This window comes from Pseudopipra pipra, chromosome 11 (genome assembly GCF_036250125.1).
Source record: "Pseudopipra pipra isolate bDixPip1 chromosome 11, bDixPip1.hap1, whole genome shotgun sequence".
Lineage (NCBI taxonomy): Eukaryota > Metazoa > Chordata > Aves > Passeriformes > Pipridae > Pseudopipra > Pseudopipra pipra.
Window position 1 is genome coordinate 15,208,667 of NC_087559.1, and position 21,772 is coordinate 15,230,438.

The 21,772-nt window shown below is 47.2% G+C and overlaps 1 long non-coding RNA gene across 1 annotated transcript; it reads left to right on the plus strand.

Annotated features, from left to right (window-relative positions):
• The first annotated feature begins 58 nt into the window (after positions 1-58).
• Positions 59-21,198, plus strand: LOC135420381 (uncharacterized). Its single transcript, XR_010433500.1, has 4 exons — positions 59-3,185; positions 4,689-4,828; positions 19,689-19,922; positions 20,753-21,198. It is a non-coding gene; the product is annotated as an uncharacterized LOC135420381 (long non-coding RNA).
• The last annotated feature ends 574 nt before the right edge of the window (positions 21,199-21,772 follow it).

Consider the following 21,772-nt stretch of genomic DNA (forward strand, 5'->3'; position numbering starts at 1 on the left):
CAGGCGCGGGGAGGGAGCGGGGGCGGCTCCGCGGAGGTTGCGGGGTGTTCGCGGGCGGTTCTTGGGGGGGGTCTCTTGGTTCTGTGGGGGGCTGGAGGCGTCCTGGGGACGTGGAGGGAACCCCGGGCTCCGTCAGGGGCTGGAGGCGTCCTGGGGACGTGGAGGGAACCCCGGGCTCCGTCAGGGGCTGGGGGCGTCCTGAGGACATGGAGGGGCACTCGGGGGTCGGGAGGGGCTGGGGGCGTCCTGAGGACGTTGAGGGAACCCGGGGCTTTGTGAGGGGCTGGGGGCGTCCTGAGCACATGGAGGGAACCCGGGGCTTTGTGAGGGGCTGGGGGCGCCCTGAGGACATGGAGGGAACCTGGGGCTTTGTGAGGGAATGGAGTCGTCCTGAGGACATGGAGGGTCCCCCGGAGTTCGTAAGCGACTGGAGTGGGCGCCATGAGGGGGTAGAAGCGCTGTGAGGGTATAGAGGAGACTGAGCCGCTCCCTCGGAGTCATGAGGGCACGGAGGGGGCTTGAGTAGCTGCCAGGGGTCTGTGAGGGCTGTGCGTGCATGGTCCACGGGGGTAACGCTGCTCTGGGTTTTCCTGTCAGCCTCAGGCTATGCAAATGCTGCTTTCCCAGAAGTTTTGGAGTCCCTCGCCCTACAGTCGGTGGGTTAAGGGGTGCGCCTGTTCACTGGAAAACGCGAGCTCTGAGTCAGCTGCGTGGGGAAATCCAGCGCTGCTCGGACCATCCCGGTGTTTTCTTCCTAAATGTGCCTCTGACTCCCCGTGGAGTCCGTGCTCGGAGGCTCGGGATGCAGCACTTGGTCTCGCTGGTGGTGGTGGGATCCCGAGCCCCTCTCACTTTGCCTACAGCCGGTGTGAATAACAGCATCTCTGACAGGGGTGCTTAGACTTCCATCACTGTGTTTTTGCCGTGTTTCGAAGGAAAAAGAACAGCAAGAAGTAAAATTGAACCCTTCATCCTCTGATTTGCAATGGGCATTAAAGTTTAGTTGCTTAAGAGAATTATTTACAGGTAGGTAATGGTAAAAGGAGCTCTCCTTATGTGTCTGGTCATTCAAACCACAGCACATACTGACTGCTGAAGTGTGGAAAGAATGGAGGAAGAAAAATGATGATGCATTTTTTTCCTTCATCTTGTGAAACAATTTCACGGAAGACAGGATTTGGGTAAAGAGCTGAGGGCTGTCTCAAGCACTTTGAGGCAAGAGTGGATTTTGTAACAGGTACAGAGTTTGGAGGAGAGCTTTTTTAAAGCCTGCTCTTTCTTGACTCTTGCCTTGCATGTAATCATGTTGTGTAGTTACTAGAAGGTGCTCATATAAAGTGATTAGAGAAATGCAAAGTCTGTGTGGGACTGTGGCTGCTGAACACAAGTTTGGATATAAAAGGCACTCAGAAAATATTGGTCAGTATTTACATGTTGCAGACTAGTCTTTAGACAACTCCTCTGTCAGAGGATAGGGGAATGACCAGCAGGGTATTTATCTGACCCTCCTCTCTTCATCAGTGACTCACTTAGAGGATGCTGGCTGCAGTACATTAACTTTAGGATCTGAGCAAGCTGGTCAGGAGGAAGGCACCCTCAGACATAGTCAAATGTCAGACTCGCTATGAGCTCCAGCATGTTACCAAGCTCTGAGGTAGAAAGTGGGACAGAGTTCTGCCCTCACATACTCCTCACAGAGCCCTGAAAAAAGTAGCTGGGACTTTACAAGGCAGGGCACAGGATCTGGGTTTTAGTAAGGCTTTAGCAGGTGTGTTTTAAGCGCAGTTCTCTCTTGCTTATTAGAAATTTAAGACAGTGTTGCTTAACAAGTGTTGATGCTCGGATCTTAAGCAGCTCATTATTTGTCAGTGTAATGCAGAGACAACCTCCCATCAGTGGGCATCATTAAATTAGATACATGCTAGTTTTTATTTGTTATGTAAATAAATTATTAAAGTAAGGCTGTGGCATTTGACCTGAGCCTGTACAGCAGTTAAGATAGCAGGAGTCTGGGTCATTCAGTAATAGCGGGATAGTGTTTCAAATTATTAGTTCAGTCGCTCATGAGGAGGTTTGTTTTCCTCCCCATAACTGGCTTTTGGTTAGTGTTACACGCCTCAAGTATTTTGCAAAATAATAGTTAATTAGCGCTTGAAGATTAAAGACATCTGATCTGTGTTTCAGATTACTGCTGTCCCTGCTCCCTCAAACAGCAATATTTGACTCCCTACCCTGAAGCTTTGTATCATATCAGTTACTTTAAAATTGAGGAAACATGACGTTCTACCACGTAGATAGCTGTCAAGCTTCCTTTGCACACAGAGTTAATTATATGTCTGGACCTAAGGGATCACTCCTGTGCTCCTTGGATTAATTGCAGTTTTAACAACAGAAATCAACAGCTGTATGCTTGATTTATAGTATGTTGAGAGTATTTTTCCTTCTCCTCCCATTTTTCCCTTATTGTTTGTCCATGGTACTTAACTCAGAGGGACAGAGGGAACGTGTGTTTTGTCCTAAGAGGCACCAGAGAAAGGTGTTGGGCAAATGTGCTGGCAGAGTGCTGCAAGGGGCTGCAGAGCTCATCCGCCTGGACACCTGCCACAGCAGGTTTGATCCCACAAAAATCTGATAATCCTTCTTTATCCAGGTAATCTTAACAGCAGCATCTTGCCATTTTGCAGGGCTGAGGGGTGAAGTACATTAGTCTGCTGTGTTGCTGGAATCCAGGAAGTTGTGGGTTTGTGTTCAGGAGTGCATGTGAAGCCCGAAACCCAAAGAGCATCTGCTTTTTACACAAACATCACTCAAGGTTGGTAGCTGAGACACAGCGACCTTGGCTGCGACACAGGGATCTCTAAATGGAGCAGAACTCTCGGCTTTCCTGTCAGACTTCCCTACAATCTCTGCTGTTGATCAAACGCTGCAATAGCACCTCTTTAAAGCTTGATTTTGGTGAATTTATTTAACCTTGTGCATGACAGGAATTGTGCAGAGCCAAGGAATGACATTTACTTGACCCTCATCTTGGAGGTTTGCCGGAGGAACGTGTCCTTGTCAGTGCAGAGCTGGCTGGGAGCTCTGGGAGCAACAGAGCAGGGAAAAGTCAGGGGAAGGGAGTGTCTTGTTAACTGCTCTGCCACTGCCCTCCCTTTGGAAATACTGCCGGAGCTTACGTGTTGAAGGTGAAGTAAATACTAATAAAGCTGCCGTTAATTAAAATTTCTTAGGGCTTCAGTGGATTAATTAAATGGTGTTTAAGGATGTTAATTGTGGCGATGTGTTACTGCCATCCTACAGGGCTCAGGGGGAACTGGCATGAAGCGCCACGCAAATGCAGATTGAAGATCTCCTGGCAAACAGCAACAGGGCCAGTGGCAGCCAAGGGGGGACAGGGACCCCATCCTGAGGGAAAGAGCAGGCTTAGGCAGCCTGTCTGGAGAGATGGCAGGTACAGTGTGTGGGGGAGAGGCAGTGGCTGCCTGGGAATACAGGAAGGGCAGAATAGCATGGAATAAAGGAGGCAAATGGTTTAAGCTGAGGGGGAACACTGGTGTGAGGACAAATTTATTCCGTTGTCCATGACAAAGTTTCAGTCAGAAGTTGGGTGCTTCCTTGCTATGCCTGTGTTTTGGAGCTGGTTCCTGAGGTATGTACCAGATGGATTCAGCAGAGGAAGCTCGACTGCCTGAAAGGCCCATGTGCTGCAGGGGAAGGGAAGGGAAGATTCTCAGCTACTCTGAGAGTCTCTGTGATTTTGGTTTTCTACAGCTGTGAATAAGTTGCAAGGAGGGGGGAGAAAAAGGTTAATTTCCAGTAGTTTGGGAGGGGAGTGAGAAGCCATAGAAAGTGCTTCCCCTACAGAAATTGAAATGGGGAAAAAAAAAATCCCCTGCCACAGGGTCAAGTTGATTTCTGCAGATGTCTGTGAAGAATTGCTGGTGAAGATGGTCTCCTTCCACGTTACTGGTTTAGCATGTAGGCTCAGGTGTAAGTTACCTTCAATACTTCCCTCCCATCCCTCTTCTCTCAAGCATGTTTTGCCTCGTATTCTTAGATATAGAACTTGATTCACAGGTTTGTGGTGTTCATCTGGCCTTGCATCTGTCCACAGGTAGGTCCTTTCATAGGATTTTAGTGAATTTTATGCTTTGAAGCGTTCATTTAGATACTTGAGCAGAAAACCAAGAGTGCTGACTCTTGGTTCTGATTCTGCCCCTCTGCACTCAGCCTGTCTGAATGAAAACCTATAACTGTACTGTAATTAGCAACATCTAATCCCTTTTGCCCACTTCTGAAGTCAGAGCTGTGCATACTCCTAATTTTTTCCCATCCAGTCAGTGTCAAAGAGGGCGAGCCAGAAAAACAATTTCCCCTCCCCACGCACAAGCCACTGTCTATATTGAGATCTGAATTTTCTAAGGGAGTGGGTGTGATCCTGACATCTGGATTTAATCCAGACTCAAATTCCAGGCTTAGATCTGAGAACTTCCACCTCCGGTCCTGAGACCAGCAGTTAGTTCTTAGAGAGGACTTCATTTATTTGCCTTTTAAGGCAAAATTCGAGGGTTGAAGTAGTAGCTGCATAGTGACAATTCTTCCCACACTGAATTTCTGCAACACGTTTTCCTGACTTGGAGCCAGTGTCTTCTTCACATGACAGAACAGGAAATCTCATTTCTTTCTAGGACCCTCTGCTCAGTAGAGAATTTGACCAAGCTGGAGAAGCTACTGGATGCTGAGGCTCATGTTACAGAGAGGCTGAGCAACACCCCTGTGTCACCACCATGGGCCAGGCAAGATTTGTACCTGTCTCGTACAAACAAGTGTAAGTGGTTTTGTTCCCCAGTGTAATGGATGTCTTTTAAAATCCATGAACAGCTGGTGGGTCCTCACAAGGCTGTTGGGTCAGGACACTTTTCCTGTCTGCCAGGCCCCAGGAGCTGCCCATTGATGCAGAGGAGTTTGGTCTCTTGGCAAAGGCCCATTGCAGGGGCGTGACTGAGGCTCAGCCTGGACAGCAGAAGTTGTTGCCACACTCATACAAGGTACCCTGCCCTCCTCCTGAAGGGCACCACCCCACACCAGGGCTGCTGCAGTCTACAGCCCAGCTGATTAACACATCCAGCAGTGGCTTATCTTAATCCTGGAGTACCTCCCTAACATCTCTCCAGTTGCTTCAGATGTTGAAAATCACACAATGGCCTTTTTTTCAATCTTGCATCCTTGGGTTTGTCTTGCTTTGTGCAGCACACGGCAGGAAATGATACACTAATCCTTCCAGCTACTGTCAGCTTTGCTGCACTTGCTGTGACTTGCATTCACACCCTCATTTCCTCCTCTCTTACACAGTTTTCCTCCTCTTAGAAAGAACCAGTAGACCCCAACCAGTATATTTTTAGTTATGATTATTTCAGGTATTCAGCCTGTCATTTTTTTTTGCTTATCTCAGCCCTTGTTTCTCCCCATTAGGTACTCAGGCAGAAACACCATCTTCTGTGTCCAGTTTAGGAGCCTGAACTGCCTATATAGTCAGGAGAGAAAAAATACCCTAGAAAACATGAATCCAAGTGCTTCCTCTGTAACAGTGTGAGATGGGGAAAGGACTTGGATTTTTAGTGAGAGCTCTATAGGTATCTGTAACTGAGGTTTCCAGAAAGTATTTAAGTAGGTAGCCTGCTCCTTTCTGTATAGCAAGGACAGCTAACAGAGGAGAGAAGTGGGTGTCTCCTCTTTGTCTGAATTTGAACACTTAAGGCCCAGAGAGACACTTTAAGTCTTGCTTGCATAGTAAAGCATCTTTACTACACCAGGTATCCGTAGTGAGCCCCTGCTGGTGCTCATATCTGTGTTACTGTGGGCATTGGCAGGAAGGTGGAAGTTAAAGCAGAGGTGGGATTGTCAAAGTCCTTGAGAACAAGAAATCAGCTCACAGCAGTGAAAAATGCTGTGCTGGAGCCCATGTGCATCTCTCTTAGAGCAATGGCAGTGCTAGGAATTTTCTGTTGAGCAGCAGATTGTTGGAAATCAAGGGCATACCTTGTTCTCTGCTGGTTTTGGCTGGGATAGAGTTAGTTCCCTTCATAGCAGCTTGTATGGGGCTGTGCTTTGGATTTGTGATGAAAACAGTGATGAGAGCACAGGGATGTTTTCATCATTGCTGAACAGTGCTTGTGCAGTGTCAAGGGCTTTTCTGTTTCTCACACTGTCCTGCCAGCAAGTAGGCTGGGGGTGCACAAGAAGTTGGAAGGGGGTGACCCCAACTGAGCAAAGGCATATTCCACACCATATGACATCAAGCTCAGCAATAAAACTGTGAGGGTGGAGGTTAGCTGGGGCTTCCATAGCTCAGGGTCTGGCTGGGCATTGGTCAGTTCATGGTGAGCAATTGTTTTTTTGGCATCATTTGTTTTTCTGGGGTTTGGTTTGGTTTTGGTTGGTTTTTTTGTTGTTGTTTTTTTGTTTGTCTTTTTTTTTTTTAGTGTTCTCTGCCTGTTGTTTTTGTCCTCTTTTTTGGTTATTAAATCATCTTTATCTCAAACCACAGATTTTTACACTTTCACTCTTGTGATTATCTCTCCCATCCTACAGCAGAGGAGTGAGTGAGGGGCTGTGTGGGGATTTGCTGCCTGCTGGAATTAAACCATGACTAGAAAATCATCTCTCTAACTTGTCTACCTGTCACATGGGCCCACTATGGACAATTGATGAGGCAGTAGCATATTAAAAGTGCCCTCACTCCTCCCCAGTTACCACAGACTCAGTTTGACACAGTAAGTTAAATCCTTTGTATAAGTTGATGTAGTTTTGTTTGCCAAAATGGAGGTTCTCTGACTAGGCAGTTTTTAATCAGTACTATTTCCTGCAGCTGTACATGCTGCCTTTCTGTTCCCAAGTGTAGCAGTACAAGTAAGATTGCCTTTTCAGCCTGGAGATAGGGATAAAAGCATCCAGTGAAGTCCTAATAGTCTCTGGTCTCTTTTAGGTGAGTGAAATGATGTGATTTTAAGGCTGTCACCTTAAAATGTCTATTGTAGGCACAGTACACCTACTGGTAAGGCTGGTTACTGTAGTTTGTTTCAGCAAAGGCTTCTTCTTCTTTTATTCATCTGGTAATGTAATTTCTTCAGCAAGGATCCATAATTCAGTTAAGTAAGGAGAAGGAGAAGCATTTCATAGTGAAATACCTGCTGGTGACGTGAGAAGGTGGGGAAAATCCCCTTCCTGACTAGACCCAAGCTGGGCGTTCCCATGTGGGTATTATCCTGTGAATGAGCACCCAGTGAGGCAACAGAACTCTCTTACCTGAGTGGTTTCCCTTCTCATCCAGCTATTCCATGGCATTAGATATTGCTGGTCTTGTTTTAAGAATTGTCTTGGGGAAAGCAAGCAATAAACAGAGGAAAGTGTAAAGCAGTTTTGATCTTTCATTGTTTCCCTCAATGGTCAGGGAAACTTTATACATTTAGAATTAGTTGTTATAGTTAGTATTAGTTGCTGTAGTTCTATAATCAGAATTAGCTCTGTGAAAGAAACAATCCAAAGGGATGGAAGTGGCCAAGCAGTGGAGCAGAAGGATGCCTGACATTTAAGTGGAGATGTTCCAGACATGAAAATAGCATGAAAGTGTGTGGTAACAGGGTATGAAACATCACGGGACCAAACCCACTCCTGTGAGTGGGAGAGTCTGTGTAACACCACAGCCTGTGTGCACAGCAGAAAACTGGAAGGATGAGCATACAGCCTTCTTGGGGTCCAGCTCCAAATGTTTCCACCTCCCAATGCAAATGTTGGTGCATTCTGCCCACGGGGTTTGCTGTGCTGTTTTGCAATAGCTCTCATTGCTTAACCTTTGGGGTGCAAGACATACTATCCCTCCTTGTGCTCCAAAGATTATAGATAAAGTTAGAGGGTGGTGATAAGGTATAAAGATGAGAAGAGCGTCAGCAATAGGGAAGAAGGGGCCTGTGCTGAAATATTAAGGGAGGGCAATCATATCTCCAAATCTGAACTTGGGAGCTGCAGATCAGAGGAACTTTGTGGCGTATTGAGATTGTTGGAGTAGATGACGCTTCTGTTCCTTGTTTGCCTTTTGTACTGAGCTCTTCAAAAAGCTGGCAAGTGCTCTGTGTGCACTGTCTTACAAACAGCCTCAGTCATGGAAAGCTCTGGGCTCTACTTCCAAGGCTCCCGGGCCGCTCTGCCTGCCAAGCAGCACAGGCGGTACCAGGAGGAGTGCGAGCGAGGATGCCAGGACAGCTGGAATGGGAGGTTATTTGGGGCACTGTGACCCTGCTGGCAGCCTTGTCTGCATGTGGTTTATTTGACCTGATGGTTCTGCAGCTGCTTTGAACACCATTCCAGCTGAAGCTGTGCAAGCAAACCTAGTCATGTTGTGTTGGCTTGGGGGAGAGGTAATGGTTGGAAAATGTGTCGCTCTTGTATCTTCAGGAGATGTGGTAAAGAACCTGGAGCCTCTAAGGTCTTCTTTTCAGGAATCCCTCTGCTTAATCAGCACGTGCTTTCTCTTGGAAATGCATATTGTCCCAGCCCTGGGCAAAGAAGATAAAAACTGATTCTAGGGAATGTCCTAGAAGGAGATGGAAGTGCAAATGTTGCATATTTAAAAAGTTGAAAGGGATCTGCTGAGAAATTAAGACCGAAATGGCAAAAATACAAACCTGGAGTTAAGTAATTTTCTTCTGTGCCCAGTTTCTCATGTCACATGGACTGTAAGAGCAAACCAAGGGAGAGTGGAGGGTTGTTGCTGGCTTAGCACTAGTGATGGATCATGTGATTGACCTGTGGTTTGTGGTTTTATAGAGAAGTCTGGTCATCTTATGGAGCTTTTATAAATATTAGAAAATCTTGTCTCTTCAGACTTGCAAATTGCAGCCCAAAAATTCCTGCAGCCATCCCACACGCTTTTAGGAAACCTAGAGTGTAGTTGTGATGATTTAGTTTTGTACTTCCTTATCTTTATTTTTAAAGACTTCTAGTCTTGACAAGTCTCTGCTTCAAAGTTTAACTTGAAAAAGCAATTCAGAATTCATGTTCTCAAAGAGATGCATCTTGTTTCCACCGTGAAACTTGATAATGCATTAATTAATAAAAAATAATTCAGTGTTAGGCCATTGAATTGAGACACACCCTCTAGGCATTGATAAGGATGATTGACCACATAGGGAGGAAGTACTGAGCCCTGTGAGAGTGAGGTGTGGTGGCTCTGTGTGGAGAGGTGATTTGGGGTGAGGGGTAGCTGATTCTCTCCAGCCATCAGTATCACCAGCAAACTTTCAGATTAGCTCCATTGCACAAGGCGGTGGCTGAACTGTTTCCTCAAAAGCCCTGATGACAGTTCTGTGTTTCTGTTGTTTGGCACTTTGAAGCCTGCAAATACAGCAGAGATGACTTATTATTTGTGTTTAACAAGTAGAGGGGTGGCTGGGTTGCCTTGCAATGTTTTCCCTCATTCACTACTTAAAGGTTAATTCTTCTGCCTCTGATGGAGTGTGCTGAGCAATCTCTGTGTCCAGGTGTGTGTGAGGTAGGGGTTTTTTTGCCAAGCTGAATTTTGTGAGGCAACAATTGGAAGAAGTAGTTTTGGGGAGAGATGCCAGGCTGGGCAACACACACTAACTAGGCCAGGCTCTGTGATACGGAGCAGATGTTAACCCTGTCCAACCTGCAGCAGGATGAGACCTTGTAGTGGAGGGTGGGGTGCCTGGGAAGGGAGCAGCCACCATTTCAGCTACAAACAGGAACCAACAACTGTAATGTGTGAAGGTGTGCAAACCCTCTGGATCCTTGTGGTGAAATCCAGGAGGGTCTTCAGGGCTTGCATGGCACCTGGTCTTGCACTTAAGTTGGAGGAGGGAGAGAGGAGGCTGGTGCTTGGCACAGCAGACAACTGAGCTGTTCTTTGGTGGGTGAGTGAGGGGGGCAAGCTCTGGGTTCCCTTGTGAGCCTTTGGCACCACAGATTGCTCTGTCCTGCCTGCCCTCTCTGTACTTCTGAGGTAGTAACCTTTCCTGTGTTTACTTCAGCTTCATTTACCCTGAAGGACAATGAGATTTTGAGCGAGTAATTGAGATTTAAAGCTCCAATTACAAGAGCCAATAAACTAGAGATGCTTCCTAAGCTCATGTTTTAATTGGAAGAAGTGATTCCAGTACGTCCTTCCCGAAGTCCTTGCACTGTCTCTTGTGTTTGATAGCCAGTGACCTGGTTTTCTTAGAGTGATCTCACAGTAGTCCCTCACCCAGCTGCACTTGGGTGAGGAAGAACAGTGTGTGTGTGTATGGTGATGGTGCATGTACTGTGAATTTGATTGCTCTGCTACTTAGAGTTTCCTTGGGTAAAAATACTGTTTTATGTTTACTTGGCAGCTTTTCTCCTTTCTACTTGTCCTGGTTTAATTGTGTGGAGTTGTGTCTGTTCCCTGGTGTGCTGTCAGTTGTGCATGTTGTGGAATACAATGCCTTTGAGGGTGTTAGTGAGCACAAGTGACACCTCAATAAGGGTCCCCAGAGACATGGTTTTAGTACTAAGCTGCCCCCATCTCCCAACAGTTGTCAGTTTAGGGCTTATTAGTCACCCATCCCTCCTTTGAAACTATTTTTAATGCTCTGTGCTGAGTCCTCAGAAGCCCTGTTAGGTTTTGCCATCTTTGCTGACAGTGGCTGCTTTTTAATTGCTCATGTAACAGAAGCAGGGCTTGAAAACTCAATCAACATTATCTCAGCTTATCTCCCTGTCACCAGTGGATTTAAGCAGATCAAGACATTCATAGCCATCATGTGTAGGTGCAAAACACAGCCAGCTGCAGAGGCCAGGGCAGATGACATGCCCCTACACTGCCCTCCCAGGTGTCAGCCCGTGGCCTTGCCCACGGTCAGTCTCTGCCTCCCTGCTGGCAGATGGGCTCTGCGCTGTCATGGTCAGGGCCAAGTGAACAACCTGGCTCTGCCAGCACATGACCACTCCTAACTTCAGCTGCAGTGTCAGGCCCTTTTCTCCACTGGCCTTTGCAGCACTTTGTCTCAGGGCTGTGACTGCCTCTGTGCAAGCTGAGGAGTCAGGGGAAGAAGTGACTTGTGATAGCACAGCCCAGCACAGGGAGGTGTGGGGGAGAAGGGCAGGGCTGCAGGTGAAGCACAGTGTGGGGAGCCAGGGTTCAGCTGTCTGTCAGGATTTGGTACAGCTCCTTGGCTGGAGCCTCATATCTGCCTGCCCTGGTCTGTTTGCAATCTCATCTCTATCCTGTGTCGTGGATTATGTCAGTGTGGTTTGGGCAGTGGTTTGTGAACAGGCTCCAGGCTGCTGTTACTTCCTCAGGGGAGATGGGAAGAGCCTGATGTGTCTGCTGGCTAAAAGCTTGGCAGAGAGCAGGCTGGGCAAAGCAGCTGCTGCTGGGCTGGGGTCTGGCATTACCCATGGCCTGCTTCTGTGCTTAATGAGCTACCTTATCTGTCATGTTCCCCGTGGCAGATGGGGTCTCTTCAGGATTAATTAAGGATCATAACTGTGACCTAGTTACCAGACTTGCACTATTGTTATTGGAGCTCTTTGCTGTTTGAGAGCACTTCTTACCCTTGCCTGCTCTGGTTACTCGCTCCATACATCCTCCTGGGACTGACTCTGAGCCCCAGGCAGGATCACATTACATTAATTTCTCTAATAGATCCCTGCTTTACCTGTGGGTAGGTAACTGGCTGCTTCCTGCTTGCAGTGCACCACTCGGTGTGTGGATGAGAAATGCTGGCACACATCTGTCACAGGGTTGTCTCCCTTTTGGGAGCAAGGGGAAAGATCAGCTGCAAGATTAGGGATGATGATGCTGGACACAACATCTTCATAGCTCAGTTCCATACTGCCATGCCTTAAACCATAAGAATGCTGAAGGGTTATCCCAGGGTCTCTCTTCTTTTGGCTGCTCAAATCTTTCTCATTTCCAGTTTGTGCTTTATTGTAGTAAGCCTTTAGGGATGCTTCCCATAAAGGAGCAGAAGTGACTAGAGCTCAGTAAGTAAATTGAGTTCAAGCTCTTCTAACCCTGCTTCTTGCCTGCCAAATTTTCAGACAGAGCACTGTTCTAGCTGAGAACAGTGTCAGTCTCAGTCCTGTATTCCTGTGGTCTGCAGACCTGCTACAACCCAATCCTTCTTCAGCTGGGGATGGGATGCACCACAGGGATCATGGTGGGGACTTGTCCCCGTGCATCTTCCTGCTCTCTCCTTCCCTCCCTTTGCTGCTGGTTTAATGGGAGCTTGCCTTGCCCACTGGATGGAGTCCTGTGCAGCTGGGCCATTGCACGAGCTCACAGCCTCGTGCACCAGGGCTGCACATGGCACATTTACTGTTCACGTGAGAAAGGTTTATGTTCCTGAAGCTCCTCTCAGTGCCCCATGGATCTGTTCCTTAACTAACCTGATGCTCTGCTCAGGGTCTGATCACGTCCTCAGTGGGATCCCAGCAGTTCCCGCTGGTTTTGGACGGAGGAGCACAAAGGAGGCTGTTCAGTGGGACCCCTGGGAAACAGCTCTTCACTTTGTCCTCAGAAGCCCGTGTGGAGGGAGAACTGCTCGGCTTTTCTCCTCTGCCTTGAAAAACATCTCTTTTGTTCCAGTGACCTGCTTATTATGTAGGTCAGCATCAACTGGAAAAGAAAAACAATTTCAAAAGTAGGAGAAATATAGCAGGGCTCCTCCACTGAGCAGTTCTTTCTGGAAAAGCAGGGAGAGTTGTCCTGGGGGAGGTGGCAGGTAGCATGGCCTGTTCCTCTTCCACCCACCCTGGGCAGGGCAGCTGTAAGCTTTGTTTTGTAAAAGAGGAAGTGGTTTCTGCTGGTCTTTACCTGTGTCTGCACAGCAGAGTCTAGTGCCATGTTGCTGGAGGAGCAGTCCCTGCTGGGAGACAGCTGTCCTGCCAGGGTGAAAAGGGGACACAGAACAAGCAAACGCCTCTGAATGCCAAAAGTAAAACTGGGACCTGAACCAAAATTCATCTCAGTGTCGTGCCAGTGCCATTACCCTGGGGCTGCCTCACTGTGCTTGTAGCAGAGCTGACACCTTGTGATACCCACTGAGCAAAAAGAAAGCACTTAGCATAAACTCTTGACTCCTGTAACCTAAGCAGGGGACAAATTGCTCTGTGCACAAGAGGTTTGGTGAAGTCCAACTTCACACATACTTGCCTCTGATGCAGTGACTCTTAATATCCCTTAGTATCCTCACTTCTCTCCCAAATCCTCTAATAAATAGCAGCTGGGCAGGAGATATCCTGTGCCCTGGCTACTTCCCAGTTGGAAAAGTGTGTATATGTGTGTGTGCCTGCTGCCCAGCCAGCAGGCAGGTAGAGAGCTGCAGCCCTTCCTTGGCAGAAGCAGGAATGTAGCTCTCCTCTCTGCCTACTCACTGAGGGATTTCTCTTTTCCTTCAAAATGTGTGGAAGTGCTCATTTTGAGACAGCCAGTCTTGACAGGAGAAGCAAAAAATCACTCACAAACTTCACTAGTATCTAAATGAGGCAACACAATCTCATAATTGTTACCTTAGAAAATGATATTTCAGTATGCTGATTTTTGGCAATGAAAAGGCATATGGGGAGGTGGGTTGTGCAGTGAGCAGAGGGCTCTGCCTGCCTCTGCTGTTTACTGGGTCCACTGCCCATTCACCCAGGCTAAAGCTGAGTGCTTGAAGCCTCTCCAGTTGCTGGAGGCTCCTGGCATAGACTCTTGTGCTTGAAGGTGCATTGACCTTTTCCCAGAACACAGGTTCTTGTAGAGCTACTTGCTCTATTTCACATGCAGCCTCCTGCAGCCTTTGTTCCTCACTTTATACCAGCATGTGCTGTGCTGACTAGATAAAGCAAATTTGTCTGTGACTGGACTGTCCTTCCTCTTTAGCATCTTGATCTTGCTGGTTTCTGTTTAATATCTGCAGAGCTCTCTGTGGATCCCAGTTCTGCTGTCTAACCCAAGGGTAGGCATTCCTTGTCTCATCACAGCACAGTTGTCTGGAGAGAAGTCAATGCAGGAAGCAACACAGCAATGAAATTTTGAACAGAATGACACTTTTTCACCTACAGTAAAAGGACTTCTCCCATGCTTTGTGCACTCACACGGAGCAGACCATTAAGGAAGCAGGCAAGCAGGCATGTGTCTTAGCTGGAGGCACTGCCCTGTGATCTGCCACAGCTTGGAAGTCTTAGTCAAGATGTAGGATTAGGGTACATTGCTAGCACAAGATTTTCTGAGTTAGCAGGGGATGGTTCCCTGAGGCTGGGATTGTCACATTGGCTTGGTGGGTCCTTGCACAATGAGGCTACTGTGTGCTGGAGACAGCAGAGTGCTGGAGCTGTCATGTACTTGTGGTGAGAGCGTGGAGGATGGCCTGTTATCTGTGCTTGGAGGAAGGGTTTGATTAGAAACTGTCTCATAAATGTGTGGTTGTTGAATGAGCTGCTCCTTCAGTGTGCATGAGCCATCTCCACGTACGTGACAAGTGCATCTGTCCTGGGCAGGCAGGCAGCTGCTCTAAAGGAAAGCAGATGAGCTTTCCTCATCACAAGCTTTTCCTCATCAAGCTTTTTCTAAATTGCTCCCTGCATGGAGCAATTCTCCAACAATATTAAATACAGCAGAAAGGATGAGTCAAGCAGATCTTGTCAAGGCTGACCTATTTTTTTCTCTTTTTGGTTTTGTTATAAATTGAATCCACCGTGTCACAGGGCACAGTGCTGTTCTCAGCACGACTGGTGGCAACAAGTAGCTACCCAGGAATTATATGTATTGTGTGGTAGCTGGGGAGAACCTCTTGTTCCCAGCATCTCTGACCTATCTGTGACTTGTCATGAAATTGTGGAACTTAAGTAATGGATGATTAGGCTGTGAGAAAATAATTTTAGCCACTGGTTAACTGAGTTTACTTATGTGTGTCTCATTGTCTTCAGAAGCTGGTGAGGTAATAAATTTAGTAAGATGAAGTGTCCAGCTCAGGTTCTTAAATGGGAAGCAAGGCAACCTGGTGTTGCAATGAATGGTGATGCTTTCCTGAGGGAATAATGGGTGTTACTGTCCAGACATAAACCAGTCCTGAGGTATTAGAAGGCAGGTTGAGTCCTGTGCAGGCAGTCTGGGATTCTCACACCCCTGGATGTGGGAAGTGTCTGGTATTGTTTTGGATAAGACATGAGGTCAGGTGGCCTTGGACTTGACCTCCTGACATGGAGGCATCAGCAACACTCTGCCCAGCCTGGGGCTCTGCACAGCTTTCTGTTGTGACAGCACATCTCCCATTTGCTCAACTTTGCTTAGCTCATATCAAGATAAGTCTTGATATTGTTTAACACAGGTTTGCACCCAAACCACGGACAACAGTTCAACAGTTACTGTAGCTTTAGATGTTGCCAAACTTGCAGGCAGTGAGAGAGAGCTGTATTGGAACGTGGAGGGTCTTTAAAACACCAGCCTGGGTCTTAAAAAATGATTTGGGATGCTGGTGAGTAGTTGTCCCACTAGTTACTTGTCTTGCAAACTTCAGTTGTCCAATGAATGAATCAAGTTTTATTTGAATTAATCTTGAAGTAAAGGATGCCTGAAGAAGCAAAACAACTTGGCAGTTTGTGCTGCAGTGAGCTCGCTGCAACTCTTTCCCACACATCCCCCACCCTGCCAGTGCTCAGGTCTTGGCTTCCACCTCTGTATTGGTGCAGTGGTCCCAGCCCCAACCTGGACTTCCCAGGGTGGGAGTGAGGAGCATAGATGGGCCCTGCTGGGCAAGAGAGGAAGGACCTGGAGATGACTGTGCACCTCTGGATGCATGTTGAGGGACGTGAGGAGGCAGCCTGTGTCCCTGTCCCTGCACAGTTGTCTTGCCCAGACAATGCTGAGTAAAGTGGGCAGGACACCCTCCTTAGGGGGTGGCTTAATTACAGCCAGACAAAGCCTTGGTGATCACAGCCTCCAGTAAAGCTTCTGACGTCTGTGGTTGCTCATCCCAGTGGAGTGGGACCACACAGGGCACTGTCTTCACAGCTCTCTTGTGCTGGGTGAAATCGTGTTGGGGGGGACAAGAAAATAGCCCAGTGTCCCAGCATGAATCAGCCATCCATTTATATACAGCTCCTGCTTCTCCAGTGGTGCCAGGCAGTCCTGCACGGTGATGGGCTGCACAGACAGAGCAGTGACTCTCCTCTTGTGACAGGAGGGTTTATGCCAGGCAGTTGTGGCTGGCTACTGTTGGTGACAGGAGAACAAGATTGGGACTGAAGAGCTTCCCTACTCTCTGGGCATTCAGGGCTGAAGATGTGATTGCTAGGTCATGACTGTTCAAATGTTTTGGGTTGGAGGTTCAGCCTATATCCCTAGGAGTTGAGGAGATGAGCCTAGAAACAAGAATTTTCTGATTTGGTGTCTTTTCAGATTTGGTTTTGCAATTCTCTCGTGTTTTAAAGGATTTTTGCTAGGCCATTATACAGTTTGCTACTGGCTTCCTTTTCCATCTGTTCAAAGCTCAACTTCATGGTGGCACACAGTTGTGCTGTGGTTGTGCTGGCCAACTGCCAGCAGCTTTGAACCTGGTGGCCATTCCTCAGTTCAGTGAAAAGCTCAAAGAACAGTAAAGCTTTTAAAGGTTCCTAAGGGATCTCTAAAACCACAAAGCCAGTGGATAGAGACCTTGCTGTACACTGCCCAAGAAACAGGATGTAGCAGGCTCAAACCATGTAGTAGCCATGAGGAAAAAAAAAAACCACAATCATGTAGAAACTAATTATCCAAATGCTAAATCCATGAGGGACCTGGTTTCCTTAGGTCTGCTGTTGATGGAGCTCTTTGCATGGCAGAGGAAAGGAAATTGCTTACAAAGTAGAAACTAAATGAGTGGAAAAAATTTCTGGATTGCCTGCAACTATTTGTCAGTAGTGTAAGGCAGACAAAGGTTAAACATTAATTTCTATCGATCTCTTCTGGACTTTTTTTTCACTTGTCCAGTGCTAATTCAGTGTAGCAGTCTGGAGGGTGGGATGGCACACGCAGTGCTGAGGGCAAGAGGTGCTTTTGGGTGAGGATACAGTGTGGAACATCCACCTTTGTGGGATACCCTGCCAGGCCAGGGCTGCTGGTGCCAGGTAGGCCAAGTGCCACTGAGCTGCTGGAGGGGGTGTGTGCTCTGCCTCAGGCAAGATGCTGCTCACAGCAGGAGGGTTTGGCCTTGGCAGCCAGGGCTGCTGCCTCGGTGAGATCCCCTGGTGCAGCCAGGGCCCTTCTGTACGGTGGTGTCTGGTGGTGTCTGGAGAGATGAGGAGGTGATGACTGAGCCTGTGCTATAACCCCTGCCCTGGGTTTCTCCAAGCCCGTCACTTATGAGTCACTGTTTGTTTATTTACTGAGCACACGCAAATCATATCAATACAGAGTGAGGCTGTTACAGACACTGCTGTTTGGACATCAGGCTGTTTGCAGAGCAGAGGCAGAGTAGTTGCACAACCTCTGTAAGTAGTCACCCATTCCTAAGAAAACCAGTCAGATAAATCAGTTTTTCCACCTGACCAATTGCTTTAGCCCAATGACCAGACTCTCTGCTTGCTTTTACTGTGTAAGGGGTTTGATTTTCCTGCTGCAAATGTGTGAGCTTTGTATCATCTTTCCACCTCCCCTACTGCATAAAAGCATTAAGTCAAAATCTGTAAGAGCATCACATCCTTATGGCTGCATTTCACTTGGGAAGGGGCTGTATAAAAGGTACAAGTAACTTAATTTACTGTGGTTACTTGTGATTTTACTTTTTGATGCTAGAGCTTCCTCTCCACAGCCTAAGCCCCAAGCCCCATTAGGAGTGCTGGTATCACCAGCAGAGCAGTGACCAAGGCTCAGCTTTGGGTGCAGTGTTTAGTGCTGCACATGGATATATTCACCTATGTAAGAGCTTATGGTGGGGTTGTCACCAGGAACCTTTCTAAATATGACATCTGAAGGTAAGATGCAGGTGTGTCTTTATAGGAGCAAGGAATTGTTCCTGTAACTATGCAAGAAATATATATATATACAGCAGTTAGAATAAAGTGAGGCTTTGCTGTTTGGCTGAAGTCGTAGGATCACAGCAACCCATTTCAGATGTTGAAGAGAATCTGCTTTAGCACAGTCCTCAGCTTAGATAACAGGCCATGGGTAGGTGCTAGCTGTTGAGCTAGCTTGAGAGAGCTGGGAATCTCTGTTTATAATTAATGTAAATAAGTCATGATGGAAAATTGTCATCCTCCTCTTCTTTGAGTCGTTTTTATCCATGACACCAATGATTGCAACATCAGTGTGAGTAATCCCAGGCATGGGATTTATCTAAGGCTCTCTTTCATCCAAGGTTTGACTGTTTGTTTGCAGTGTTGTAATACTTTACAAACAAGGAGCAGAGCAGCCCTGTGCGGAGGTGTCTGCCCTCTTTGGGGATGGTGGCCTGTCTTCTCACGCTCACAAGAGACAGAAGGAGGAACTAAACACATGAGACACTTTAAGAAACGAGCCTGCAAAATCCCAAACCACCAGGCAAGGCTTTGTTTCGCTCAAACATTGAGCCCTGAATACTTCAGTCTTGGCTGACTACATGTGACAAGCGAGTCAGACCAAATGTCCATCCAGCTAGTAGCAGACAGTAAGGGAAGAGGCTGGTTTGCCCTGTGCTCTTGGCAATGCCCTGAGCCAGAGGATACAGCCCAGGAGTAAAAAAAAATAATAGTGTTAAGTGTTAAAAGAATAAAAGTGCTGGTGAACCCATTCTGCCTTGATCTAACCCTTTTATGAACTTGACTAGTTTGGATCCGGAACCTGGCAATGAGTTACACAGCTCTGTGTCATTTGGAAATTAACTTCCTTCTAAGAAAACAGATTTTGTGTTCAATGTCAGCTGCTCTCTCCTGCCCTCTAGAATAGCATATCACTCTCTCATAAAACTTGCTGGTCTTTACTCTCAGGGTTTGAAAGGCATACGGTTTCGCTTTGGCCAAGTATCCCGTAATGTCAACAGCTTGCATTTCTGACATCTTTTGTCATGGTGTGAGTGTTTATGGCAACTATGTTGTGCTAGAGGGTTTTTTCCTTGAAGGTCAGGGTAGTTGCAGATGAAATAGCCTGTCCCTCCCTGTGCCACCCCTGTGCTGTACCTCTGCAGTTTCTAATAAATGTTTGCTGATTGGAATAATTACCCTTGGAATAACCCTAATTGTTCAAAAAGTTACTTACCAAGTCAGGTCCTGCCCCTCTGCCTTATAGTTAGGAGCCTTTTTGGTGGACCTAGGTTTGCAAGGAGGACCATTTTGCATAACTAGGAAAACAAAACTGTACACTCTAGGCATGAAGTTTTCCTACCCCCGAAATCAGACACTGTCTCTCTTCAGGTGAATACAAAATACTGAAAGATGCATAATAAAAAATAACAGGAGTTGGAAGCAACTGGCCTAACACCTCAGCTCTAATTATAACAGTGTTCAGCCACTGCCTGCACTTGGCAGAGGTACTGGCTTCTGTGAACAAGTCACCCAGCTTGAACCATGCTTGGCCATTCTCCAGGTTTAGTGTGGCATTTTTCTGGGCAGGCAGCACCTTTATCATGCTGGTTCTCCAGGGAAGTCCCTCACAGAGAACAAATTTCAGTGGATCACTTCCTCATTCTGCTCTTCTGCTTTTACTATCTCAGGCTAAAAGTTACCAGGAGCTTTTCAGCTGGGTAGTAGCCATATGGCCCCTGAACTGGCATAAGCATGAATGCAGCTGTGGCAGAGGCTGTGGAGCTTGCTCACATCAGTGGAAGGTCTGGTCCTTCTGTGCAGTGGTGGTTACTCAAGGAACCAGGCAACCCCTGAGGAGCAGCTGACTGTGACATTCCCCCTGTTCTCCTCCTGGCTGCTTGGAGCATCCTGAAGCCCAGCAGGTATTTTCCACTCAGCTGTGGTAGCAGGCTGTGTAGATAAATAGCTACATATTCAGCAGGCTGAGCAGAAGGGCCTGTGTGTGTCTCCATTTAGACTGGTCTGGACTTTGTCATGTTTTGCCTCCCCTTCCCAGATGTTTCCTTCTGCACTTCAATAAGGCGGGGTATGGCATCACTTTTGGTTTTGTCTTTGGAAGAGTAAACAAAACAGAAGGCCAAAAGCTAGCTACTTAAAACACATTCCTCTGCTGTGACTGGGGGAAAATCTCGACTTCAGATACAGGCATCCACTGTTTGCATTGCTCATTCTCCTGGCAGGGGTTATGGCTTTGTCTGCCTCACTTGGTTGAAGCCTAACCTTTCTGATGTTTCCATTTTTGAAATGCCTGATATGCTGTTTGTTCTTCCCATGGATCCTGGGTTTCAGCTGCTTCTCACAACTCTGGGAGATGATAAAAAGAGATCTCATACAATGGGTCAAGGTACAGTTCTAGACAGGAATGTGCTTGGTCTTGACAGGGCTTGGTTTATCTGTCAGGCTCATTGCAGGCCTGGCATTGAGCTGAAAGGCAGAGACAGAGGAATGTGTCTGCTCTCCAAGAGGGAGTAAACCTGACCAAGAAATGCAGGGCTGGGTGACTTGCAGTGGGACAGAAATTCTTCTGAGAAGGCCTAAGGTGCTGCAGGAGACAGTGGCTTCTCCTACATCTCAGGATGACTCCAAGCAGCACATCTGAAACTCATTGAAGCTGTAGCACCTCCCTTTTTTTTTTTACTTGTCCATCTTCCTGTGACAACCAGCTGCTTTCTTCCCCTTTCTGTTTTCACAGGAGAAAAAACAGAACAAGTTGCTTCCTGAAGGTGGAATTGGGAGAGATGGCTGTGATCACTGGCTCCTGCCCCTTCACTCCAAAGGGTTTGTCCTGCTGCCAGGAACTGCATGTTGCTGTTCCTTGGTGTCTGTGAGTGCTTGGTGAGCTTCACCCTTGGAGCAAGCCTGAATTGCTGAGGATATTCAAGAGATAAAGTGAAATCCAGAAGCTGAATATAGGCACTTTTAAGGGTCGGGACATGATAGGAACTAGCCTGCTGAATCTGTGTTCGGAGTGGAGAATTCACATCCATTTGCAGAAGACTGAAGCTAGTCTGTGAGATATCCTCTGCTCCTCCCATTCCCCAGCACTTAATACAGTATTAAAGTCTGTTGCAGCAGTTTGAAGGACTCACACTTTCCTCTGTACAATGGTTTATATCTAATACAGTAATGTTTATGCTCTTCCCTCATACTGGTGGTGAATCTCCCTGTGTGACAAGCTCTTCATTCATTGGCATGACCATGGCAAGCCTGCTTTTAGCACTGTTTCCAAACTTAGCCAGCGCTTAGAACAGATTGTTAGAGAACAGCAAGCTGGCACTGCTAACAAGGTGAGCTCAGGGGTTGTTCTGGGCTCTCAGCTGTCTGCCGGGTCTCTGTCACCTCAGAAATAGCCTTCCCTGTTACACAGATCCCAAAATGCCGCAGCCAACCTGCCTCACACTGGGCTGTAAGAGAGAGACAAGCAGGAGCTCAGACACTGGGTACCAAGTAGGGTCATTTGCACTGATTCTTTTGGCATGAAGAGGGTTTACTCCACACAAAGACTTGTTGCAATGTGTTTCAACAAGGGAAACACTTTTTCCTTGCTTGGCAGAAGTATTTGTAGCCACACTGAAAGGCTAGTTTGTTACCAGGGAGCTTGTAAGATGTTTGTCCACTTAATCACAAAAAGCTGCAGAGACTGTAAGGATGTTTCTGCAGGTGTCAGAGGGGCCAGCTGGAAGGGAAAAGCAACAAGAATTCCTCCCCATGC